This window comes from Bos mutus, chromosome 4, assembly GCF_027580195.1.
Source record: "Bos mutus isolate GX-2022 chromosome 4, NWIPB_WYAK_1.1, whole genome shotgun sequence".
NCBI classification, from domain to species: Eukaryota; Metazoa; Chordata; class Mammalia; order Artiodactyla; family Bovidae; genus Bos; species Bos mutus.
This window is the reverse complement of record NC_091620.1, coordinates 14,899,424-14,922,535: the sequence shown is the minus strand read 5'-3', so window position 1 is coordinate 14,922,535 and position 23,112 is coordinate 14,899,424. Positions and strand designations below refer to the sequence as shown.

The 23,112-nt window shown below is 38.1% G+C and overlaps 1 protein-coding gene across 1 annotated transcript in view; it reads right to left on the bottom strand.

Annotated features, from left to right (window-relative positions):
* CNTNAP2 (contactin associated protein 2) overlaps nucleotides 1-23,112 on the bottom strand; it is a 2,330,533-nt gene that overhangs the window by 2,124,019 nt on the left and 183,402 nt on the right. The window lies entirely within an intron of this gene.

Sequence of the window (23,112 nt, the reverse complement as noted above, 5' to 3'; positions counted from 1 at the left end):
CTAGCATACTTTGTTTAACCAGATGATTTTTACATCTTTTACTTCCCATAAAAAGAAAAACTTCTCGCATGGTGTTTTTAAGGAACTTTAGGTCACGCAGATGGAATTTTCCTGAAAGTTCCCTCAAACATATGTGATATAAGAAGTCTGTATGCTAAGTCACTTCGGTCATGTCCAACTCTTTGCAACCATGTGGATTGTAGCCCACCAAGCTCCTCTGTCCTTGCGATTCTCCAGGCAAGAATAGTGGAGTGGGTTGCCATGCCCTCCTCCAGAGGATCTTCCCGACCCAGGGATCGAACCTGTGTCTCTTATGTCTCCTGCTTTGGCAGGCAGGTTCTTTACCACTCATGCCACGTGGTATATAAACTCCTTTACCTCTAAATATTCATGGACTCTGCCAGTGCTTTGTTATATGGAACAGTAGAAAGGCCGGAGAACTATTTTGCAAGAAAACACTAGTTATTTAATTTCCATTATTACTTTCTAATGCTTATCAACTTCTCTCTCATTATAATAGAAATAAACTCATATCCTCTGCTTTCTACTTAATATCCTACGCTGTGTATTACACAGTAAACCACTCACGAAAATCAGATTTTTCTATTTTTCAAGTGCGACCACTGGTAGCCACACTGTCATTGCAGCCACCGCTGTCTTTGCATTTACCATTTTCTTTCTCCATTGTGCTTTCATATGTACTCACTCAAAACAGTGAATGAAGTGAGTGAATGAACAGTGAACTCATCCATGTCACTGATCATCACAGTCACTAGATGTAAAAAGGATAAATACAACGAGTCTCATCTAACTCTCAGAAAAAAACACGTCCTTGAAAATAAAAGATGATCCAACAGATTTCACAAATTCAAGTGTATATATTTCATTCTGAGACTGCACCATAGATGAAATAATTCCAGAATACAAACAACAATGCTATAGGTTGGAATAAAAAACTTTCCTGAATGGATAACTGCTAAGTTTTCAGTGGAAACATTATGTCCCTAAAAACCATATATTTCTTCCCTCAACACCATGAAATTTGGGGTAATCACCAATCAATCCACTACACTTATAACTTGCCTTCCTCAATCAAGGTCCTTTTAATTGTTGCTACAAAAGACACGTATGTCTTTCAAGCAGTAGGAAACCTGAAAATATGATGTTTGCCCAAGTTGTTTTCCATGAACTTGGAGTCAGCTATGTCTAGTTCAAGTTGAGCTGGTTAAGACTGGTTAGGACCAATGACCCTCCATCTGGGCATGCGCAAGTGTCTGCTCGGTGACCTTTTGACATCTGAGAGATGAAAACTCCATCCTCAGATTGTGCAAAAGCCACCACTGTCTGAACAAGTCCTGTGAAGAGAGCTGCAGCTTTGTTACACTTGCGCAGAATGACAATAACCTCACCTTTTTCTTATTTCCAATCACCTCTCCCCAGGCCTCCCACGCCTCGGACCACACTGCTTCAGCCCCTTGCCTTCAAGGAGATAGGATCTGAGTTTTGTTCTCCCACTTCCTGGCTTAGTTGCCTCGTGAATAATCTCTCTGCTGCACATCTCAGTGTCTACATGCTCCTTGGGCAAAGAAATCTGGTTCAGTAACAGCCACACACATTGTTAACAGGCCAGCTGAAGTCCTACCAAAACTCACACATCAGAGTTAGCTAGCTGATGGCTAAGAATTGGAAAGAAAATGTTGAGTGAAGCAGGTAATATTATTTATCTCACAGCACAGATACTGGCCCAGTCGTTGAGTTTACTCACGTTGAAAGCTAGGTGCTGTCTTAGGATCCTTATCTGTGTGGTAGGCTGTAGGAAAAAAAAAAAAAAAAAAACCTAGGGATCCAAACGGATGAATGTTTTAGGTACCTATGAGTAACAAGCTCTAAAATGTGTTGTAACTCGGACGTCACTTAGGTCGTAACCATCACACTGGCCCTAGGCAGCAAAAGAAGTAAAGCTGTCTGTCCTTTTTACCTTGAGGTCCTTTTCTCTTTATAGCACAGTCCTCCCTATGAACTTATTTCCATGTGGCTTTGCCATCGAGTCGCCTTTGAAAGTCTATTAGCCGATTCGTCACTGGGGCAGGCACATGAAATTTTTGGTATCACGTGTGGTTCTAGTTCGCAGGCACATGCATTTTTGGGGATCACGTGTGGTTCTAGTTCCCATGAGAACCCCAAGCCCCCCGTTGTTGCTGTTAACTGTCTTAGTTGTGTCTGATTCTTTGTGACCCCATGGACTGCAGCACACCAGGCTCATCTGTCCTCCACTCTCTCCCAAAGTTTGCTCAAACACATGTCCATTGAGCTGCTGATGCCATCCAACCATATCATCCTCTGCTGCCTCCTTCTTTGGTTTTACATCTTTCCCAGCATCAGGGTCTTTCCCAGTGAGTCACCTCTTCGCATCACGTGGCCAAAGTACTGGAACTTCAAATTCAGCATCAGTCCTTCCAGTGAAGATTCAGGACTGATTTCCTTTAGGATGGTTGGATCTCTGTGCAGTTCAAGGGACTCTCAGGAGTCTTCTCCAGCTCCACAGTTCAAAAGCTTCATTTTTTTGGCACTCAGCCTTCTTTATGGTCTGGCTCTCACATCCACACGTGACTACTGTGAAAACCATAGCTTTGACTATGCAGACCTTTGTTAGCAAAGTGATGTCTCTGCTTTTTAATAAGCTGTCTATGTCATGAGGAGATTCTACAATTTGCTATTGTAGATGCTTTCCCCACATCCCTCTTCTTTTCTTTTTTTTTTTCGTTTCATACATGATATTTTACATGTTTCAACGCCATTCTCCCAAATCAGGTTGCATAAGATGTGTGCTTTCCAAACAGAGAATCTGTTCTTGGGAGAGAAGACACTAAAATAAATTGTAAGCTTATTCTGAATATTGAGCTATATCTCTTATAATTTCATAGAGAAAAAGGTATATCATGTGTATAGTGAATTTCAGAAACCTAAAGTATAATTCTTAAAAACAGAATATATACACACACACACACACACAGATACATGTATCATTTTATTTTACCTGCATAATATAGTGAGAGTGACGTAACATGAGCTTACTATTGGTATGGAAAGAACCATCTATAATGATAAAATCTGTTTTAAGATGAGAGCTCATGTTTTTGAAATTTTGGACTTCTGAACACTTTAACCTTACTTTTAATATAAAATATATAATTAGAATTGAATTAAATATGGAAAGCTCGGATCCATCTTGCTACAAATTTCAGAATGATGATGACCATCATCGCACTGGGTTGACCAAAAAGTTTGTTTGGTAATAACATCTTATGGAAAAACCTGATCAAGCTTTCCAATATTAGCACCAGTACTGTAATGGAAAATGTAACATTCATCTTCCTCATTAAAAAAAAATCCTCAAATCACTATTAAATTATTTCAAATAAGTTAACTGTACTTCTTCAAATAAAGTTGACATTTACAACATGAACTAGATCTTTTGGAAACTGTTCAGTGGCATGACACCATCAGCCAGTGCATAGCAGGTTTTTGTTTAACACAAAAGAATAATTTAGGAAAGAAGAGCTGCATTTCCAACTAATGGCAGAAAATGGAGAGTTGGAGACCTTCTATTTTAGAAAACAGGGGTGCATGAGAATGGAAACAAAACAGCTTGATTGTGCTTGTAGCAGACTGAGAAAAACATCAGTACTCTCCAGATCATGTGATAAGAGCCAGTTAAGTAGGGTAAGTTGCTACTGCTGAAAGAACTGTTTACAAGAAGTACCCGAAAAGAAAGGAGGGAATTTTTTTTGTTTCGACCTGACCTTATCGTCAAATTATACAAGAATTCTCAGAAAGACTGGAGAAAATGGTAGGGAAGCATACTGAAGGTATACTTCTTTGAATGAATGAATCCCTGTTTGAACAAAGCCCAGGTGCCACTAGAGCTGGTGCCCTTCCTCCAATAGGCTCTCTTCGTTGGGCAAACGGCACCAGGACAAGAGCAGCAGTGCCATCTTGAAAAAATAGAGTCCACGCCCTTGGGAAGAGTAGAGATTTGGAGAGGCATGCAATGGTTGGAGTGAGTCATTCTGAAAAGCATACTCCTGAACACATTTAGAATCTCTGTGATACAGAAAACACTTACAAATATGTAACAGCCTATGTATCCCTTAAGTCTAACATGGAATCTAACATTATCTTCTAGCCAAACAGATAATGAAATTGCTACCTCCTCTCATGGGTTGATTTATAACAGGATTTAATATATGTGTGTGTATATATATATATATATATATATATATATATATATATAAAAAAAAAAAGTGAAGTCGCTCAGTCGTGTTCAACTCTTTGTAACCCCATGGACTGTAGCCTACCAGGCTCCTCTGTCCATGGGATTCTCCAGGCAAAAATACTGGAGTAGGTTGCCATTTCCTTCTCCAGACTTCTTCTTCTTCTCATGAGTTGATTTATAACAGGATTTAATATATATGTGTGTGTGTATATATAAATATATGTATACATATATACATGTATATATACAGATATAAATATACATATATCTTATATATATATATGTGTGTGTGTGCATGTGTGTATATATATATACACACACATATATATACACTTTTTTCCACTCTTTGTTGCTCCTAATTACCATCTCTCACTTTGGATTAAGTCTCTTATCTAAATAAACAATATGAATGACTCTTGCCTCCTCTCTGCTCAGCTCATCAGAATCCCCAGTAGTGAAATGTCAGTGGAAGAGTACAGGGCTCAGCATTTGCGTAAAATTCTCTAATAAGACACGTATCTGACCTTGACTCAGTCATTCAACCTCTTTCCTTTCTTCAGTAACTTCTATACGAGAGAAAAGCGAAGCATCAGGTTTTGACTCTATAACTTGAAGGTAAAAAACTTCATAAAACTGTTATGATGTAAGAAGTATATAGAAAAAGAGCTGCTTTAAAAGTGTATTTTCAATAAATAACCACAGATCATATGATAAAAACAAACAATTAATAAGGAAGGCAAATGGCCTCTTTAAATTAAACTCAAAAGATTAAAAGTCATCGTCAAAAATTAAACCTTGAGACAAATGGTTATATATCTTCTGATTGTAGTTTACTTGCTTTGCTTGAAAGAACTAAGAGAAGCAGTTTTATGTCTTAATTTAGAGGCTGTTTATTATTTCAAATGGGCAGCGATGTCTCAATTTATAAGCAGTTTTTTGTTCTGCACTCTATAGAAAGAGAGAACAGATGAATTTCTGTCTGGTCCATTTCAATCTGTTTTCTTTTGTTACTAGAATTGTTACATGCTATGGTAATTCTAAGCCACAAGAAGCTGTAGCTGTAATAGGAAATTAAATACAGCAATTAACCCAAGGCTACCCATAATTGATAGCATAAAACTGCATTCTCATATTGACATTACTAATTAAAAAAACAAATGCATACACAAAGTGCAAATAAACACAAGTCAAAAATTCCAAACACATTAGAGCCTAACAGTACAATGATGCTATATTGCAAAAAACATGTCTTACTAATTATTTTAAGAGACTCAAAATTCAAGTCTACTCATCAACTACCCCTTACTTGTTGGCACAAGTTTCTAACACTTAAAATCATTTCATCAGACATCTCCTTTGCATTAAATTAATATCAAGAATGTCTAGAAGTTGCTCAAGGTCATGGAGGTTAAAAAAGAATCCTATCAAAGCTCCTTTTGATTTACTGTAAATTTGAAGATTGAAGATAATGTGGTTTTAAAATACTGGCAGTTTATTTGTTGCTCAGGCTGTTATAGATAAACTAAGAACAAAGTGGAAAGTATGACATTCTCTTCTTTCATTGAGAATCTTCATAAGAACTTAAAACAGATAATACCGACTAGCTTTTGATTAACTGAGGTAGCTGTTATATAATATATATTGATTATCTTTCCTCTTTTCTCCCTAGATGGTATATACCATGTAAGAGATGAACAGACATTATCTGTATGTTCTGTCTTTAAAAAAAAAAAAAAAATCTAGTGTTTTTAACCAAACAATGTTCAATTCTAAAGAAAATCAACCCTGAATATCCATTGGAAAACTAATGCTGAAGCTGAAGCTCCAATACTTTGCTCACCTGATGCGAAGAGCCATTGGAAAAGACTCTGATGCTGGGAAGGATTGAAGGCAGGAGGAGAAGGGAATGACAGAGGATGAGATGGTTGGATGGCGTCACTGACTCAACAGACATGAGTTTGAGCAAACTCCAGGAGATGGTGAAGGACAGGGAAGCCTGGTGTGCTGCAGTCCATGGGGTTGCACAGAGTTGGACACGATTGAGCGACTGAACAACTACAATGTTAATTTGTCATAAGAAGCAATCACTAGAGTCAATGATTTAGATTCAGCTGATTTTCTGGCAACTAAAAACTATAATGCATATATTTGCTATTTTAGTTATCTGTTGTATGGAAAGAAACTGGTCCCTATTTTTAAGTTAAACTGAACTGCACAAACCCAAAAACTTTAGCATGGGTTGAATCAAAGGAATTTGGTTCATCTCAATTTGCCCAAATAAAAAGATGTTTATTCTTAAGATTCATAACCACATTTAATGGATTTAAAACACTGCATCATGTTATTGTTCTTTTTCAGCATAATACTATCAGTCCTAAAGAAAACCAGGGCTTCTCTGGTGGCTCAGATGATAAAGAATCTGCCTGCAATGTAGGAGACTGAAGAGACACAGTTCAATCCCTGGGTCAAGAAGGTCTCCTGGAGGAGGAAATGACAGCCCACTTCACTGTTCCTGCCTGGAAAATCCCATGGACAGAGGAGCCTGGCGGGCTATGGGGTTGCAAAGAGTCAGACAGGAATGAGCGACAAACACACAGTGAAGAAAAAACACTTCAGAATCACAATGAATTGATTTGCTTAACTTAGAAAGAGTGCAGCTGCTGCTAAGTCGCTTCAGTCGTGTCCAACTCTGTGCGACCCCATAGATGGCAGCCCACCAGGCTCCCCCGTCCCTGGGATTCTCCAGGCAAGAACACTGGAGTGGGTTGCCATTTCCTTCTCCAAAGCATGAAAGTGAAAAGTGAAAGTGATGTTGCTCAGTCGCGTCTGACTCCTAGCGACCTCGTGGACTGCAGCCCACGAGGCTCCTCTGTCCATGGGCTTTGCCAGGCAAAGGGTACTGGAGTTGGGTGCCATTGCCTTCTCCTTAGAAAGACTATGGCCCTGTAAACCACTGATATTTCATTCTATTTGACCGTCCTGAGTACTATTTTCTTAGGATTAAACTTAAATAAACATTTCTGCCAGAGTGATTTTACAGAGTATTATGCCGTGCTGTATTAGTCAACAGAAGCAACTGTTAAAATACCAAGTATCTGAAAATTCTGAATTGCATATTAAGGGGACTGTACTGCCACTGGTAAAAGATAAATGTGCAATACTGAACTCCAATTAGCTTCAGTGTGAGTTAGCCCTGGAAATGCAAAGTGTATGATAGATAGAGGAATAAATGGGTAGATGGATGGATGGGGTGGATGGATGAATAGACCATGAATATGGCCACATTTCTGACTATGAATTTCTACCCCTTGACGTAGTAATTTAAATTAATAACAACAGTAATCACAAAATGGGAGACTAGACAGAGGGATATTGATAGTTCAAAAAATTCTCAGTGTTGGTTCAGATGCTAAAATGCAAACTGTCAAAGGACATGTTAAAAGCACCAAACTTCATACAGAAGCCAAAGGGACAAATCAGGAAAATAGTATTAGGCTACAGTTCCACAGAAATACTCAATTTCTACCCCTAACTCTTCAAAGTTAAATAAAATATTGTGAGTAAAATAAAATATTGTGAATCCATGCACAAGGCAAGAAATAGCCTCTACTCCTTGTTTTTTTTTAAACTGATAATCAGAAATAATTCAATTCATAAAAACAACTGATACAAATTCAATCACAGCCTAATACAATATTAGAATAATATCAACATAAATAATAGCTTCTGTGTCGTATGTAACAGTAGGTAATTTCATTTTAATTAAATGTCAGAATGAAAATCCTATTCATATTTCTCATACTAACTATGCAGATCATGCACAGAAAGAATCCAACAGCTGTTGGAACGTGGTCTTTTCATTCAGAGATACTGTACCTGCTGGCATTCTGATTAGTGTTTACTCATTTTAGCATTAAAAATACCAAGTTTAATTTCTGATATACTGTGGAGCACCATCAATATGATATACGATAATCATACACAAAACCACCCTGCACAGTCAGTAGCCAATGGCATATTTGCACTAATACTTGGTCGCAATTAATGTCAAATAGCAGCAGAGAAATTTCTTTGAATTTGATTCAGATTGTCAAATTACAGTTTTCCTTTCTTACTAGAAGTCTGGAGTCTTGGCTGTTGCAGTCAGGAGCTCAGACATCTTGCTGAAAATTAGAAATACACCCCTTGTGCTCTTGGTTAGTGAGTTTCTACTCCATTTCAGCTCACACTCCCTTCTTTAGGACACAAACTACACCACCAAGTATGGCAACTCTGAGAGCACTGTTGAAACAATCACAGCCTGGAGACCCAGCAAAACCCCCAATAAGGGCTCTCTGAAAGTAGGAAATGCTTCAAAGATATCAACGATCAACGAAGAGCTATCTTACAACTCCCTTAACCAAAATAATGCTACCGGTCATTTTCAATGATGGGAGCTATGTTTCTTCCCACTCTCTACTTCTCTAACCTGTACTCAGTATTTGGAATGAGGCCTGATGCGAATACTGGATGGGAAAGATAGTCAGCTGCTTTGTATGTACATTAAAATAATATTTTTACAAGTTAAGGAAGGTATATGATTTGAGACTGGAAACTGCTTATAACTTTATTATTCTCTTAGATGTTTTCTGCCTGAAAATAAAGAGATTTAAAGATTTTGCCCAAGTTTGCCCTTTCCCTTCCTAAATCCATACCTCTCCTGTTTTTCTCAAACCACTTGTGCATCTCAAACCTACTCATGATACCCATTACACACACACACACACACACACACACACACACACACACACACACAGGTGGACATAGCTGCTTTCATCTCTGAATCTCCACAACATTACTTTAGTGCCTATTACTCTAGGTTACATCTGTGCACTTACCTATTTCTACCCTTAGAAGCTGAGATTATCGGTAAGACCAATCCACAATAACAACAGTGTCTGCTACGCTACAGAAAACTGGTAACCTTTGTTGAATAACAAATTTACTACAATGGTCATTTCTGTATTGGGGAGGGGAAACTTTTTCACCTATTTAAATATAAAGTGTGTTTCTAGAGATGAATTTCTAGTGACAGAAATAGAGTTCAAGGCTCCTTGTGAGAATTTAGTGAGTACAGTAAGGGTAAAGCACTTAAAATTATGTCTGGAGTTTAACTGATTCTATATGTGTTAGTTATTAATATTTCTGTGATATAGCTAGCACTCATATTTTTAAAGTGAATAAGCAAATGAATGAACACATACATAAACCATTTTGACTTAGTAAGTTGAAAAATTATGTCACTAAATACCTCCTTCCTAATATAATGGATAAAGAAAGTTGAGACAGTCAAAATGCTTTGAAATCATCCATAGGGGACAATAAAACAAACATCTGAGACTGAAAAGGGATCAAGTATTTTTATTTTAAATCGTGGTATTTTTGTCATGTAGTAGAAAGCTCTATATTACATCTTAAAATGTTTTGCTTTGCAGAAAACATTTGTCCAGCCATTTCATCATTAATTGTACCTTTTTCAGTTCTCTAGAAATTACCACTATAACGACTTCAAAACTATACAGGACAATTTTCTTATATCCTTACAGAAAATAGGCTCCCATTATTTTCTCAGAGAGAGTTAAGGAAGAGTTGTCCCTTTGCCAAGGCCTGGGTCCTTGCTCTGAAAAGACACTGCTGAGTAAGACAATGAGGCTGAGATCACAACCCAACCAAAATCAATCCTCTTTCTTCAGTTGAGAAGATCAGCCTTCATGACAACCACACCGGTTTTCTCGTCTGCGTCCACACCCAGCAGGCGTGCTGCACTCTCATGTACTCATGTTTGTTCCTTCTAGAAAGTTTTTAGCAGTTTTGTACATACATGTGCTAAATCGCTTCAGCCATGTCTGACTCTTTGTGACCCGATGGACTGTAGCCCGCCAGGCTCCTCTGTCCATGGGATTCTCCAGGGAAGAATACATATTTATTTGAGATCACCCACAGAACTTTGGACATCTGTAGGCACTCCATTAATGTAGTTAAAATGCTACCACAAAGATACTCTAGATGAAAAGGAGACAAATAACATTCTATAAAAAAGGAATATAGAGGAGGTCATTCTTTTTTTCCATTCCCAAATTAATCCTGAGGTATTTTCATGGTCTCTCAAATCAAGCTGCATAGAGCACAATTAATTTTAGAAATGCCATTAAGAGGTACTTTGCCTATTCCTAAAATCTCACTAATTAATAAATATTAACTTTCATTTTCTTAACCTGAAATGTTGGCATTCCTATTAGCTTAAGAAAATGTTACTGAAATGTAGCCTCTTAACTTTCATAGATAATGAATGTAATTGTTGCCCTAAATATTGTGTCTGTGAAATCCAAGTTAAAGATAATCATCTATATGGTGAATAATATGGATTTGTATATAAGAACAAAAGCCTCTGTAGATCATGTCAGTTATTTTCACAAACATTATAAAATCCATAATATAATTTCCCTTTTTGTCGTAGCGGTCTGTAATCAAAGAGTAACATCAATGTATTATGATTATAAACTCACCGAAAAGTTCTAATGACATAGTTCTGCTGACTTTCAATAGTGTCTATAGAGCTGATGGCATACTGAACAGGCATAACTGCCTTCCAATAGTGTCTATATTAATGTATTCAATATCTCAGGATGCTACATGTGCAACTTATAAGTTTCTGGACTCTGTCTTGAACAAGTAAGTATAATTTTTAAAGAAATAAATTCATTGTTTTTTTGTTAGCTTGATAATTTGAAACTCTATGCCCTGCCTAAAAAGCTCTGATTATTTTGATCCATAAAAATCAATCAGCCATACCATTCTAATAAAAAAAAGAGAGCATATTTTTTTTATAGCATAAAGCCCTCAAGTCAGTCTGTTTATAGGCAGATGTTTTTAAATTTTAATGTAGTGGAACTCTCAAAATTATATCTACTTAATGTTCTCTCTCTTAATGCTTCAAGCATAGGTAGTATTATTTACCCAGCAGTACCAGTGTCCCATTGGTTAAACTCACAAAATTGCTTTCATTTCATAACATAAGATGTATGCAATGTTTATTCATTAATCCTTAGAAACTTTAATAATAAATTAAGGACACTTGATTCAAGTTATGGCTGAACCATGATTTTCTTTTATTACTGTTTTACCTATAGCATTCTTATTTTTTTATTCTGTACATATGGATTCTTACAGATTCTTCCTTCATTACTTATAGACTTAGAGTTTTATATAAAAACTTATTTTACTTTTCATCAAAATTATTCCAAGTTCTCTTTACCTCATTCCTTGACAATTGCAGAATTTTGAAAAGAGGTTTTGAACTTCAGTCCCTCTTACAAAACGCAATTGATTAAACTTCCTAAAACCAAATGTCTATTATGTCCACATTCCCAGGTTGATAATGGCTCCTTGACCTGTCCCCAGTTCAGTTCAGTTCAGTCACTCAGTCGTGTCCAACTCTTTGTGACCCTATGAATTGCAGCACACCAAGCCTCCCTGTCCATCACCAACTCCCAGAGTTCACTCATACTCACGTCCGTCAAGTCGGTGATACCATCCAGCCATCTCATCCTCTGTCATCTCCTTCTCCTCCTGCTCGCAATCCCTCCCAGCATCAGGGTCTTTTCCAATGAGTCAACTCTTTGCATGAGGTGGCCAAAGTACTGGAGTTTCAGCTTTAGCATCAGTCCTTCCAAAGAAATCCCAGGGCTGATCTCCTTTAGAATGGACTGATTGAATCTCCTTGAAGTCCAAGGGACTCTCAAGAGTCTTCTCCAACACCACAGTTCAAAAGCATCAATTCTTCGGCGCTCAGCTTTCTTTATAGTCCAACTCTCACATCCATACATGACTACTGGAAAAACCATAGCCTTGACTAGACGGACCTTTGTTGGCAAAGTAATGTCTCTGCTTTTCAATATGCTATCTACTTTGGTCATAACTTTTCTTCCAAGGAGTAAGCGTCTTTCAGTTTCATGGCTTCAGTCACCATCTGCAGTGGTTTTGGAGCCCAAAAAAAAAAATAAAGTCTGACACTGTTGCCACTGTTTCCCCATTTATTTCCCATGAAGTGATGGGACCAGATGCCATGATCTTCGTTTTCTGACCTGTCCTACTAAGCTAAAATTCTTCTGAAGTTCAAGGTCTGTCATATCCTAGGACCATTCTTCATACTTAGCCTTATATCCTAGCATCATAAACTTCCTACCATTCAAAAACATTGAATGCCATTCAGGTAGCAATGTTTCCCCCGACAGGTGCCATGTTAATTCTTATATCTGCATGCACTTTCCATGGCATCTGAAGTAACATTCTTACTTCCTTCTACCTACATAAAATCTACACTTTTTTAAGGCTTAATGTAAAATTTACCTCCTCTATAGCTTCCCTCATGGCTTCCCTCATAGCTCAGTTGGTAAAGAATCTTCCTGTGATGCAGGAGACCCCGATTAAATTCCTGGGTCAGGAAGATCTGCTGGAGAAGGGCTAGGCTACCCACTGCAGCATTCTGGGGCTTCCCTTGTGGCTCAGATGGTAAAGAAACAACCTGCAATGCAGGAGACCTGGGTTTGATCCCTGGGTTGGGAAGGTCCCCTGGAGAAGGGAAAGGCTACCCACTCCAGTATTCTTGCCTGGAGAATTCCATGGACTATGCAGTCCATGGGGTCGCAAAGAGTCAGATACCACTGAGCGACTTTCACACTTTCACTTCACTTTACATAGCTTGGGAACATACTGAACTCTAAATCACTAACCAGTTCAGTTCAGATACTCAGTCGTGTCTGACTCTTAGAAGCCCTATGGACTGCAGCATGCCAGGCTTCCCAGTCTATCACCAATCCTGGGAGTTTACTCAAACTCATGTCCATTGAGTTGGTGATGCCATCCAACCATTTCATTCTCTGTTGTCCCCTTTTCTTCCTGCCCTCAACCTTTCCCAGCATCAGGGTCTTTTCAAATGAGTCAGCTCTTCACATCAGGTGGCCAAAGTATAGGAGTTTGAGCTTCAACATCAGTCCTTCCAATGAATACTGAGGACTGATGTCCTTCAGAATGAACTGGTTGGATCTCCTTGCAGTCCAAGGGACTCTAAAGAGTCTTCTCCAACACCACAGTTCAAAAGCATCAATTCTTCAGCATGCAGCTTTCTTTATAGTCCAACTCTCACATCCATACATGACCACTTGAAAAACCATAGCCTTGAGTAGATGGACCTTTGTTGGCAAAGCAACGTCTCTGCTTTTTAATACGTGGTCTAAGTTGATCATAACTTTCCTTCCAAGGAGTAAGCGTCTTTTAATTTCATGTCTGCAGTCACCACCTGCAGTGATTTTGGAGCCTAAGAAAATCAAGTCAGCCACTGTTTCCCCATCTGTTTACCATGAAATGATGGTCGCAGATGCCATGATCTTAGTTTTCTGAATGTTGAGCTTTAAGCCAACTTTTTCACTCTCCTCTTGCACTTTCATCAAGAGGCTTTTTAGTTCCTCTTCACTTCCTGCCATAAGGGTGGTGTCATCTGCATATCTGAGGTTATTTATATTTCTCCTGACAATCTTGATTCCAGCTTGTGCTTCCTCCAGCCCAGCATTTCTCATGATGTACTCTGCATATAAACTAAATAAGCAGGGTGACAATATACAGCCTTGACATACTCCTTTTCTTATTTGGAACCAGTCTGTTGTTCCATGTCCAGTTCTAACTGTTGCTTTCTGACCTGCATATAGATCTCTCCAGAGGCAGATCAGGTGGTCTGGTATTCCCATCTCTTGAAGAATTTTCCAGTTTGTGGCGATCCACACAGTTAAAGGCTTTGGCATAGTCAATAAAGCCGAAATAGATGTTTTTCTGAAACTCTCTAACTTTTTTGATAATCCAATGGCTGATGGCAATTTGATCACTGCTTCCTCTGCCTTTTCTAAATCCAGCATGAACACCTGGATTTAGTACCTGAACACCAGGAAGTTCAGGTACTGTTGAAGCCTGGCTTGGAGAATTTTGAGCATTACTTTACTAGCGTGTGAGATGAGTGCAATTGTGTGATAGTTTGTACATTCTCTGGCATTGTCTTTCTCTGGGATTGGAATGAAAACTGACCTTTTCCAGTCCTGTGGCCACTGGAGAGTTTTCCAAATTTGCTGGCATATTGAGTGAAGCACTTTCACATCATCATCTTTTAGGATTTGAAATAGCTCAACTGGAATTCCATCACCTCCACTAGCTTTGTTCTTAGTGATGCTTCCTGAGGCCCACTTGACTTCACATTCCAGGATGTCTGGCTCTAGGGGAGAGATCACACCATCATGATTATCTGGGTTATAAAGATCTTTTTTGTATAGTTTCTGTGTATTCTTGCAACTTCTTCTTAATATCTTCTGCTTCTGTTAGGTCCATACAATTTCTGTCCTTTATTAAGCCCATTTTTGCATGAAATCTTTTTTTCTTCCTTTGGGTGTTAGTTCTAAAAGGTCTTGTAGGTCTTGGACTGCCAGGAGATTCAACCAGTCCATTCTGAAGAAGATCAGCCATGGGATTTCTTTGGAAGGAATGATGCTAAAGCTGAAACTCCAGTACTTTGGCCACCTCATGTGAAGAGTTGACTCATTGGAAAAGACTCTGATGCTGGGAAGGATTGGGGGCAGGAGGAGAAGGGGACGACAGAGGATGAGATGGCTGGATGGCATCACTGACTCGATGGACATGAGTCTGGGTGAACTCCGGGAGTTGGTGATGGACAGGGAGGGCTGGCGTGCTGCGATTCATGGGGTCACAAAGAGTTGTACATGACTAAGAGACTGAACTGAACTGAACTGAACTTGCATGAAATTTTGCCTTGGTATCTTTAATTTTCTTGAAGAGATCTCTAGTCTTTCCCATTCTATTGTTTTCCTCTATTTCTTTGCATTGATCACTTATGAAGGCTTTCTTATCTCTCCTTGCTATCCTTTGGGTCTCTGCATTCAGGTGGGTATATCTTTCCTTTCCTCTCTCTCTTTTTTTTTTTTTTTGCTTCTCTTCTTTTCACAGCTATTTTAAAGCCTTCTCAGACAGCCATTTTGCTTTTATGCATTTCTTTTTCTTGGGGATGGTCTCCTGTACAATGTCACGAACCTCCATCCATAGTTCTTCAGGCACTCTATCAGATCTAGTCCCTTAAATCTTTTTCTCACTTCCACTGTATAATCATAAGGGATTTGGTTTATGTCATACCTGAATGGTTTAGTGGTTTTCCCTACTTTCTTTAATTTAAGTCTGAATTTGGTGATAGGGAGTTCATGATCTGAACCACAGTCTGCTCCCAGTCTTGTTTTTGCTGACTATATAGAGCTTCTCCATCTTTGGCTGCAAAGAATATAATCAATCTGAGTTCGGTGTTGGCCATCTGGTGAGGTCCATGTGTAGAGTCTTCTCTTGTGTTGTTGGAAGAGGGTGTTTGCTATGAGCAGTGCATTCTCCTGGCAAAACTCCATTAGCCTTTGACCTGCTTCATTCTGTATTCCAAGGCCAAATGTGCCTGTTACTCCAGGTGTTTCTTGCCTTCCTACTTTTGCATTCCAGCCCCCTATAATGAAAAGGACATCTTTTTTGGATGTTAATTCTAGAAGGTCTTGTATGTTTTCATAGAACTGTTCAATGTCAGCTTCTTCAGCATTACTGGTTGGGGCACAGGCTTGGATCACCGTGATATTGAATTGTTTGCCTTGCAAAAGAATAGAGATCATTCTGCTGTTTTTGAGATTGCATCCAAATATTGCATTTTGGACCTTTTGTTGACTATAATGGCTACTCCATTTCTTCTAATGGATTCTTGCCCACAGTAGTAGATAAAATGGCTATCTGAGTTAAATTTACCCATTCCAGTCTATTTTAGTTTGCTGATTCCTAAAATATCAATGTTCACTCTTGCCATCCCTGTTTGACCACTCGTTTCTGACTCTTTGCAACCCCATGGACTATACAGTCCATGGAATTCTCCAGACCTACTGGAGTGGGTAGCCTTTCCCTTCTCCAGGGGATCTTCCCAACCCAGGAATCGAATCGGGGTCTCCTGCATTGCAGGTAGATTCTTTACCAACTGAGCTACGAGGGAAGCCTAATAATTCTAGATCTAGACAGAAATATGTATTAATCTTGTAACTTACAACATCTCTAAGATTTAGATATAACTGATTGGAGAACCCCGAATCACCTTCAATTCTACAAATCTTAGATGCTAAGTTCCCCCTGAAGCTCTTCTGACTCTTTGTAGGGGCGGCCAGTAGGGTGAATTGCTTTTAGTGATATTTTTTGTTTCTTGAGTTATGCTGCCACACATGCTCTTTCTATGCTTGAATGTCTCACTTTCTGAAAGAAAATCCCCTGCTGCAAGCATTTGTGAACAGACCTTTTAAAGATTTGTGAAGAGAAACAGAGGAATGACTCAATGACAGCAAGGCAAACAGATTCAGCTAGCAAATAGTGGCTTTTCACCAAGTCCCAGACTCATTCTTTCCCTCATCCTGTCTCCCTCTATTTCTCTCTCCCTTTATCTTCCACCTCCTGCAGCAAACCAACCATTTCCTCTCTTTATTGCATTGGAAGGGGCTTCCCTTCTTTCTGTATGTTGATGGCCACTTCCATTCATGCCCGCAGCATCTCATTTTTTATATCAAATGGCAAGAAGCTTATGACGGTGTTTCCCCAAACAAAATATATTTCTCTGGCCTATCAGTTAATATAATAAACTTCTCACTGCATTTGCAAGTGTACATTATCATTTTCAAGAATATGTCTGTAGCATTCAGAGTGGAAAACTGGATGCTGTAGACAGCTTTCATCAGGCCTGTAGCACAGAGAAAGTGTTTATTCTTGTTATGCTTATGAGTGTAGGACTACTCATAATTTAAACACTAGAAAAATATAAACATTATCAATACTCAGTAGTAAACATTTTGGAGAAGCATATAAAGGTCATAACTCTCTGATGGTTATTTCCTAAATGGAATCCACAAAATATTTACTGAACCTCTTAAATATTTTTTTTTTAATCTCTTCTCCCTATCACTTTGCCCTCCTTCTAGCACAGCTCCTAGTTCTACATTTATTCTTTCCTGTGCTTACTCATCCATTTTCCTCAATGGAGTATAATCTTCTCGTCTGTATTTCCTGGGTGTTTAGGATTTTATCTATTTTAGTCACCCAGCTATTTTTCTCCTTTTTCTGTTTCTAGTATCCACAGATGGATGGCTATGAAATGGAAATAAAGCATATATCCAATATTGAAGATTAGCTCATCAAAACTTTGACTTTGCTATTAGTTTATAAAAAATGAGAAGATAATTTTTTCTTTAAAAAACACCATCACACAAAGAATCTGAATATAGATATATTGAGAGCACGCTAGTAGACCAATGATCCTTAATTTAAAATTATAATAATAAATATAAATATGTAGGTATACACACATATACAACCCACATGGATACATGGATATTTATTCATATTTAAATATATATTGCATATCATAGTAAGAGATGCTACAGTAACATGTGATATAAATAGAATATGTTCATTCAAGAAATAATTGGATTAATAGCTCGGGAATCAAAACACTGTTACTTCTTGGCTTTTACTATATTTTAAAAAAGCAATATAGAAACAACATTATTTCTATTCTTTCCATTTATATTTAAATAAATTTCTAGGACCACGTAGATAGAAATAATATAGGTGCTAATATCCACCTTACTTTTCATCTCAAAGAACTCAATACTTCGCTGACTCATTTTCTATAAATACTTAGAACTTTATGTTTTGAAAAACTGAAATTTAAGCTTTCATATATACAATTTTTCAACTTCAGTTGCAGACCGATCTCACCAGAATCTTCGTACTTTCAGAGCAGGTGACAGGATGACAAGATGGCACCTTGATTGCCAACAGTACAATGTGCGGCCACATTAATTTGCATTGTCTGTGTGGTTAGTGGACATTGGATTAATCACCAGGGCAAAGCCACAGCACATGGTATAAGGACGTGGGACAGCCACACAAAATCCATACTCATAAAGCAGCAGATTTCCCTGACATTACCACAGCTAATTAGGAATGCCACCTCTTCAAGTCTGATTCCTAAAAGTGCTCAAGAGAGAATTTTTGCTTCCCTTTCTGAAACATTCTCCAGCAAACAATAATTAAACAAGGCAAATTCAGATCATCTGCATAAGACACTATTTCATATTTCCATGAAAAATGTGATTCTATTTTCAGGACAATAATTCTAAGTTTTCCAGGACAGAAACCACTAGGTTACAAAACTTTTCTGACCCAATATGAAAAAATAGGGAAATATTTATGTTTTTTATTTTGGATAGGTATGAAAATCCACTGTAAACAAAAACTTTTCTAGGTTTTGCAGAGAAATGTATTTTAATGGGTGAATGCAGGGGCATAATAGCTGTTTAGCTTATTATAGCTCTAAAAAATTGAATACTCTGCAAGAACAATTTTCAACTTGAGTTTGAGATATTATTTGCAGACCTATGGCTTTATGAACAAAGATCAACCAGTCAAGAAAACCAGAAGGGTAAAACATCATTCTCACATGCTTCCGTAGGAAAAAAAAAATTTGTTTCTGCAACCTTTCCCCTACAAACTCATTTCCCCTCATCCCTCCCTGAGGTTGGCAGTACAAATAATGCTTATGGATTTTATCCCTCTGTGTCAAATTCATCTTGGTATTTTCATTACAATGACTGACCCATAAAGACCCTCCATAAATGTTTGCTGTCTGAAACAGATGGGTTATCACAATTTTGTCAATTTTTTAATGAAAAAGTTATGGCTTTCTGTGTCTGTTAGTTAATAATTTGTAATTATTTAACTAAAATGTAATTCAATTACTTTCATCCTGATGATAATTTAGTATTCATGCATTAAAAGATGAAAGAATTAATTGGAATCTCTATCACTTTATCACCTACATGGGTCATAACAGCCATCATTTAAAAAATCTACATATAACAAATGCTGAAGAGAGTGTGGAGAAAAGGGTATCCTCCTACACTGCTTGTGGTAATATAAACCGGTGCAGTCATTGTGGAAAACAGTATGAATATTCTTTAAAAAAAAAAAAAAAACTAAAAATAAGAGTTGCCATATGATCCAGCAATCTTGTTCCTGGGCACACAAGCAGTGAAATCTCTAACTCAAAAAGATACACCCAACCAATAATTACTAAATTTTTGGCAAGAGGTGAAGTGCCAGGTATGTCTTCTTGATAAGGTGGTTCGGAATTCTGCACTACACTAAAAAGGCCAATTTTTCAATTTAAAGTATTATTTGGTGCTTTCAGTTCAGTCTAGTCCATTCGCTCAGTCGTGTCCGACTCTTTGCGACCCCGTGAATTGCAGCACGCCAGGCCCCCCTGTCCTTCACCAACTCCCTAAATATCCCTAAACAACTTGCCAGTTGGACAAACTTCCTTTAGTACACATTAGTTAGGTTCATGTGAAACTGTCATAGAGTAATCAGTTATTTGAGAGGCTTTTCTGGTGATATGATGATGATAACATTCTGGAATTAAGTCATAGCGTGTGGAAATATATAAATTATTAAATGATGATTGGTTCGACCTTAACAGATGTCAACCTAACAATAAAAGTGTCAAATTATAAAAGTAAGATATTTTTATTATTAGTTGAAGTAAAGGAATTACTTCAATTGTATAAGGAAAATAGGGTGGAGAGACTGTGTTTACTGGACACTGACAAATGCATTAGACAAACTTCTTTGCAGTAGTTTGTATAATCCAGGGTTTTCATTAGCAAGACTCTGGACTACTCTGCCATAAACATGAATGAAATAATGTCATTTGCAGCAATATGGATGCAACAATAGATTATCATAGTAAGTCAAAAAGAAAAAGACAAATACTGTATGATATCATTTGTATATGGAATCTAAAATATGATACAAAGGGACTTACCTTCTTTAAGAAGCAGAAATAGAATCATGAACATAGGGAACAGACTGGAGGAGGGGGTTGGGAGAGGTACAGAGGGGGAGGTTAGGGTTAGCAGATGCAAACTATTATAAAGAGAAGGGATAAACTGTAAAGCACTATATTCAACAGAGTTGAATCCAATATCCCGTGATAAACCATAATGGAAAAGAATATTGAAAATATTATAGATGTATAACTGAATCACTTTGCTGCAGAGCAGTAATTATGTTGCAAATCTAGTATACCTCAATTAATAATAATAATGACGATAAAGAAGCTGTTTGGAGACAGAACAACTGGCACCAGCATACGGGGCCGTCACCTCTGAAGGGGTTGTTGGTGACCTCTCTCCTCACACCCCTGTTCCCAGGGGGGCAGAGGCGAAGTATCTTTCCAGCTCAAGAATCTTCAGCACAGCCTGGCCCAAGTGGGCTCTTGGCAACAGCTATTTGCATTGTTGGTTCTGGGTAGGTATAAGTGTGATGCTTTGAATTGCTAAGGATGCTTACGATGAATGACTAAATGTTTAATTTAATTTTGCCTAAAGCACCAGACTTACAAAGCCATTAGCCCATATTTGGAAAGAGTCTCTCCACTTAGTGATTTTGTTGAATTGTCACTCCGCTCTAATCATTAGCCAGAAGGAAAGCTAGGTCCAGAAAGAATGGGAGTGAGATGAATTCCTTAAGGGATTGACTTCTCTCTCTCATCAAACAAGTTGTGAAAAGTTTTGTAGAAACTGGATCAATGATTCTTCCCAGAACAACTTTTTAACTGCTATAGATAGAAATTTTAAAAGATATATATTTTTCCATAAGGGGTAAAGGCTATTTTTACCTCAGATACTCAGATGACACCACCCTTATGGCAGAAATCAAAGAAGAACTAAAGAGTCTCTTGATGAAAGTAAAGAGGAGAGTGAAAAAGATGGCTTAGAACTCAGCATTCAGAAAACTAAGATCATGGCAATCCAGCCCATAACTTCATGGCAAATAGATGGGGAAACAGTGTCAGACTTTATTTTGAGGGGCTCCAAAATCACTGCCACGATTGTATGATCACTCACCTAGAGCCAGACATCCTGGAATGTGAAGTCAAGTGGGCCTTAGAAAGCATTACTATCAACAAAGCTAGCGGAGGTGATGGAATTCCAGTGGAGCTATTTCAAATCCTGAAAGATGATGCTGTGAAAGTGCTGCACTCAATATGCCAGCTAATTTGGAAAACTCAGCAGTGGCCACAGAACTGTAAAAGGTCTCCCAAAGAATGCTCAAACTACTACACAATTGCACTCATCTCACACGCTAGTAAAGTAATGCTCAAAATTCTCCAAGCCAGGCTTCAGCAATATCTGAACCATGAACTTCCAGATGTTCAAGCTGGTTTTAGAAAAGGCAGAGGAAACAAAGGTCAAATTGCCAACATCCGCTGGATCATGGAAAAAGCAAGAGAGTTCCAGAAAAACATCTATTTCTGCTTTATTGACTATGCCAAAGCCTTTGACTGTGTGGATCACAATCAACTGTGGGAAATTCTGAAAGTGATGGGAATACAAGACCACCTGACCTGCCTCTTGAGAAACCTATATGCAGGTCAGGAAGCAACAGTTAGAACTGGACATGGAACAACAGACTGGTTCCAAATAGGAAAAGGAGTACATCAAGGCTGTATATGGTCACTCTGCTTATTTAACTTAAATGCAGAGAACATCCTGAGAAACGATGGGCTGGAAGAAGCACAAGCTGGAATCAAGATTGCCAGCAGAAATATCAATAACCTCAGATATGCAAATGACACCACCCTTACGGCAGAAAGTGAAGAGGAACTAAAAAGCCTCTTGAGGAAAGTGAAAGAGGAGAGTGAAAAAGTTGGCTTACAGCTCAACATTCAGAAAACTAAGATCATGGCATCTGGTCCCATCACTTCATGGCAAATAGATGGGGAAACAGTAGAAACAGTGTCAGACTTTATTTTCTGGGGCTCCAAAATCACTGCTGATGGTGATTGCAGCCATGAAATTAAAAGACACTTGCTCCTTGGAAGGAAAGTTTTGACCAACCTAGATAGCATATTCAAAAGCAGAGACATTACTTTGCCAACAAAGGTCTGTCTAGTCAAGGCTATGGTTTTTCCAGCAGTCATGTATGGATGTGAGAGGTGGACTATAAAGAACGTTGCATGCCAAAGAACTGATGCTTTTAAACTGTGATGTTGGAGAAGACTCTTGAAGAGTCCTTTGGACTGCAAGGAGATCCAATAAGTCAATCCTAAAGGAAATCAGTCCTGAATATTCATTGGAAGGACTGATGCTGAAACTGAAACTCCAATATTATGGCTACCTGATACAAAGAACCAACTCAGTAGAAAAGATCCTAATGCTGGGAAAGATTGAAGGCAAAAGGAGAAGGGGAGGACAGAGGATGAGATGGTTGGATGGCATCACCGACTTGATGGACATGAATATAAGCAAGCTCCAGGAGCTGGTGATGGACAGGGAAGCCTGGCATCCTGCAGTCCGTGGGGTGGCAAAAAGTCGGACAACTGAGCAGCTGAACTGAACTGAACTGAACTGAAAGTCTCTCTTAAAAAACAAAACAAAATGACTTTTACGTTTTGAAAACTTACTACATGGCATTTTTCTTTTGAATTCTTTTGCTATTGTATTATTTTTCCATCCATATTTTTCTATTAACAGTATTTTCTTTTCAAATGACAGAATTCAGAGGAGTAACAAAAAAAAAAAAAAAAAGCAAACACCAAGGCAAACCAAATATAAAAGAAAAGGACAGCGTCAAAGTGTACATGTCTATATTTGACAAAATTCTAGAGGAGATGG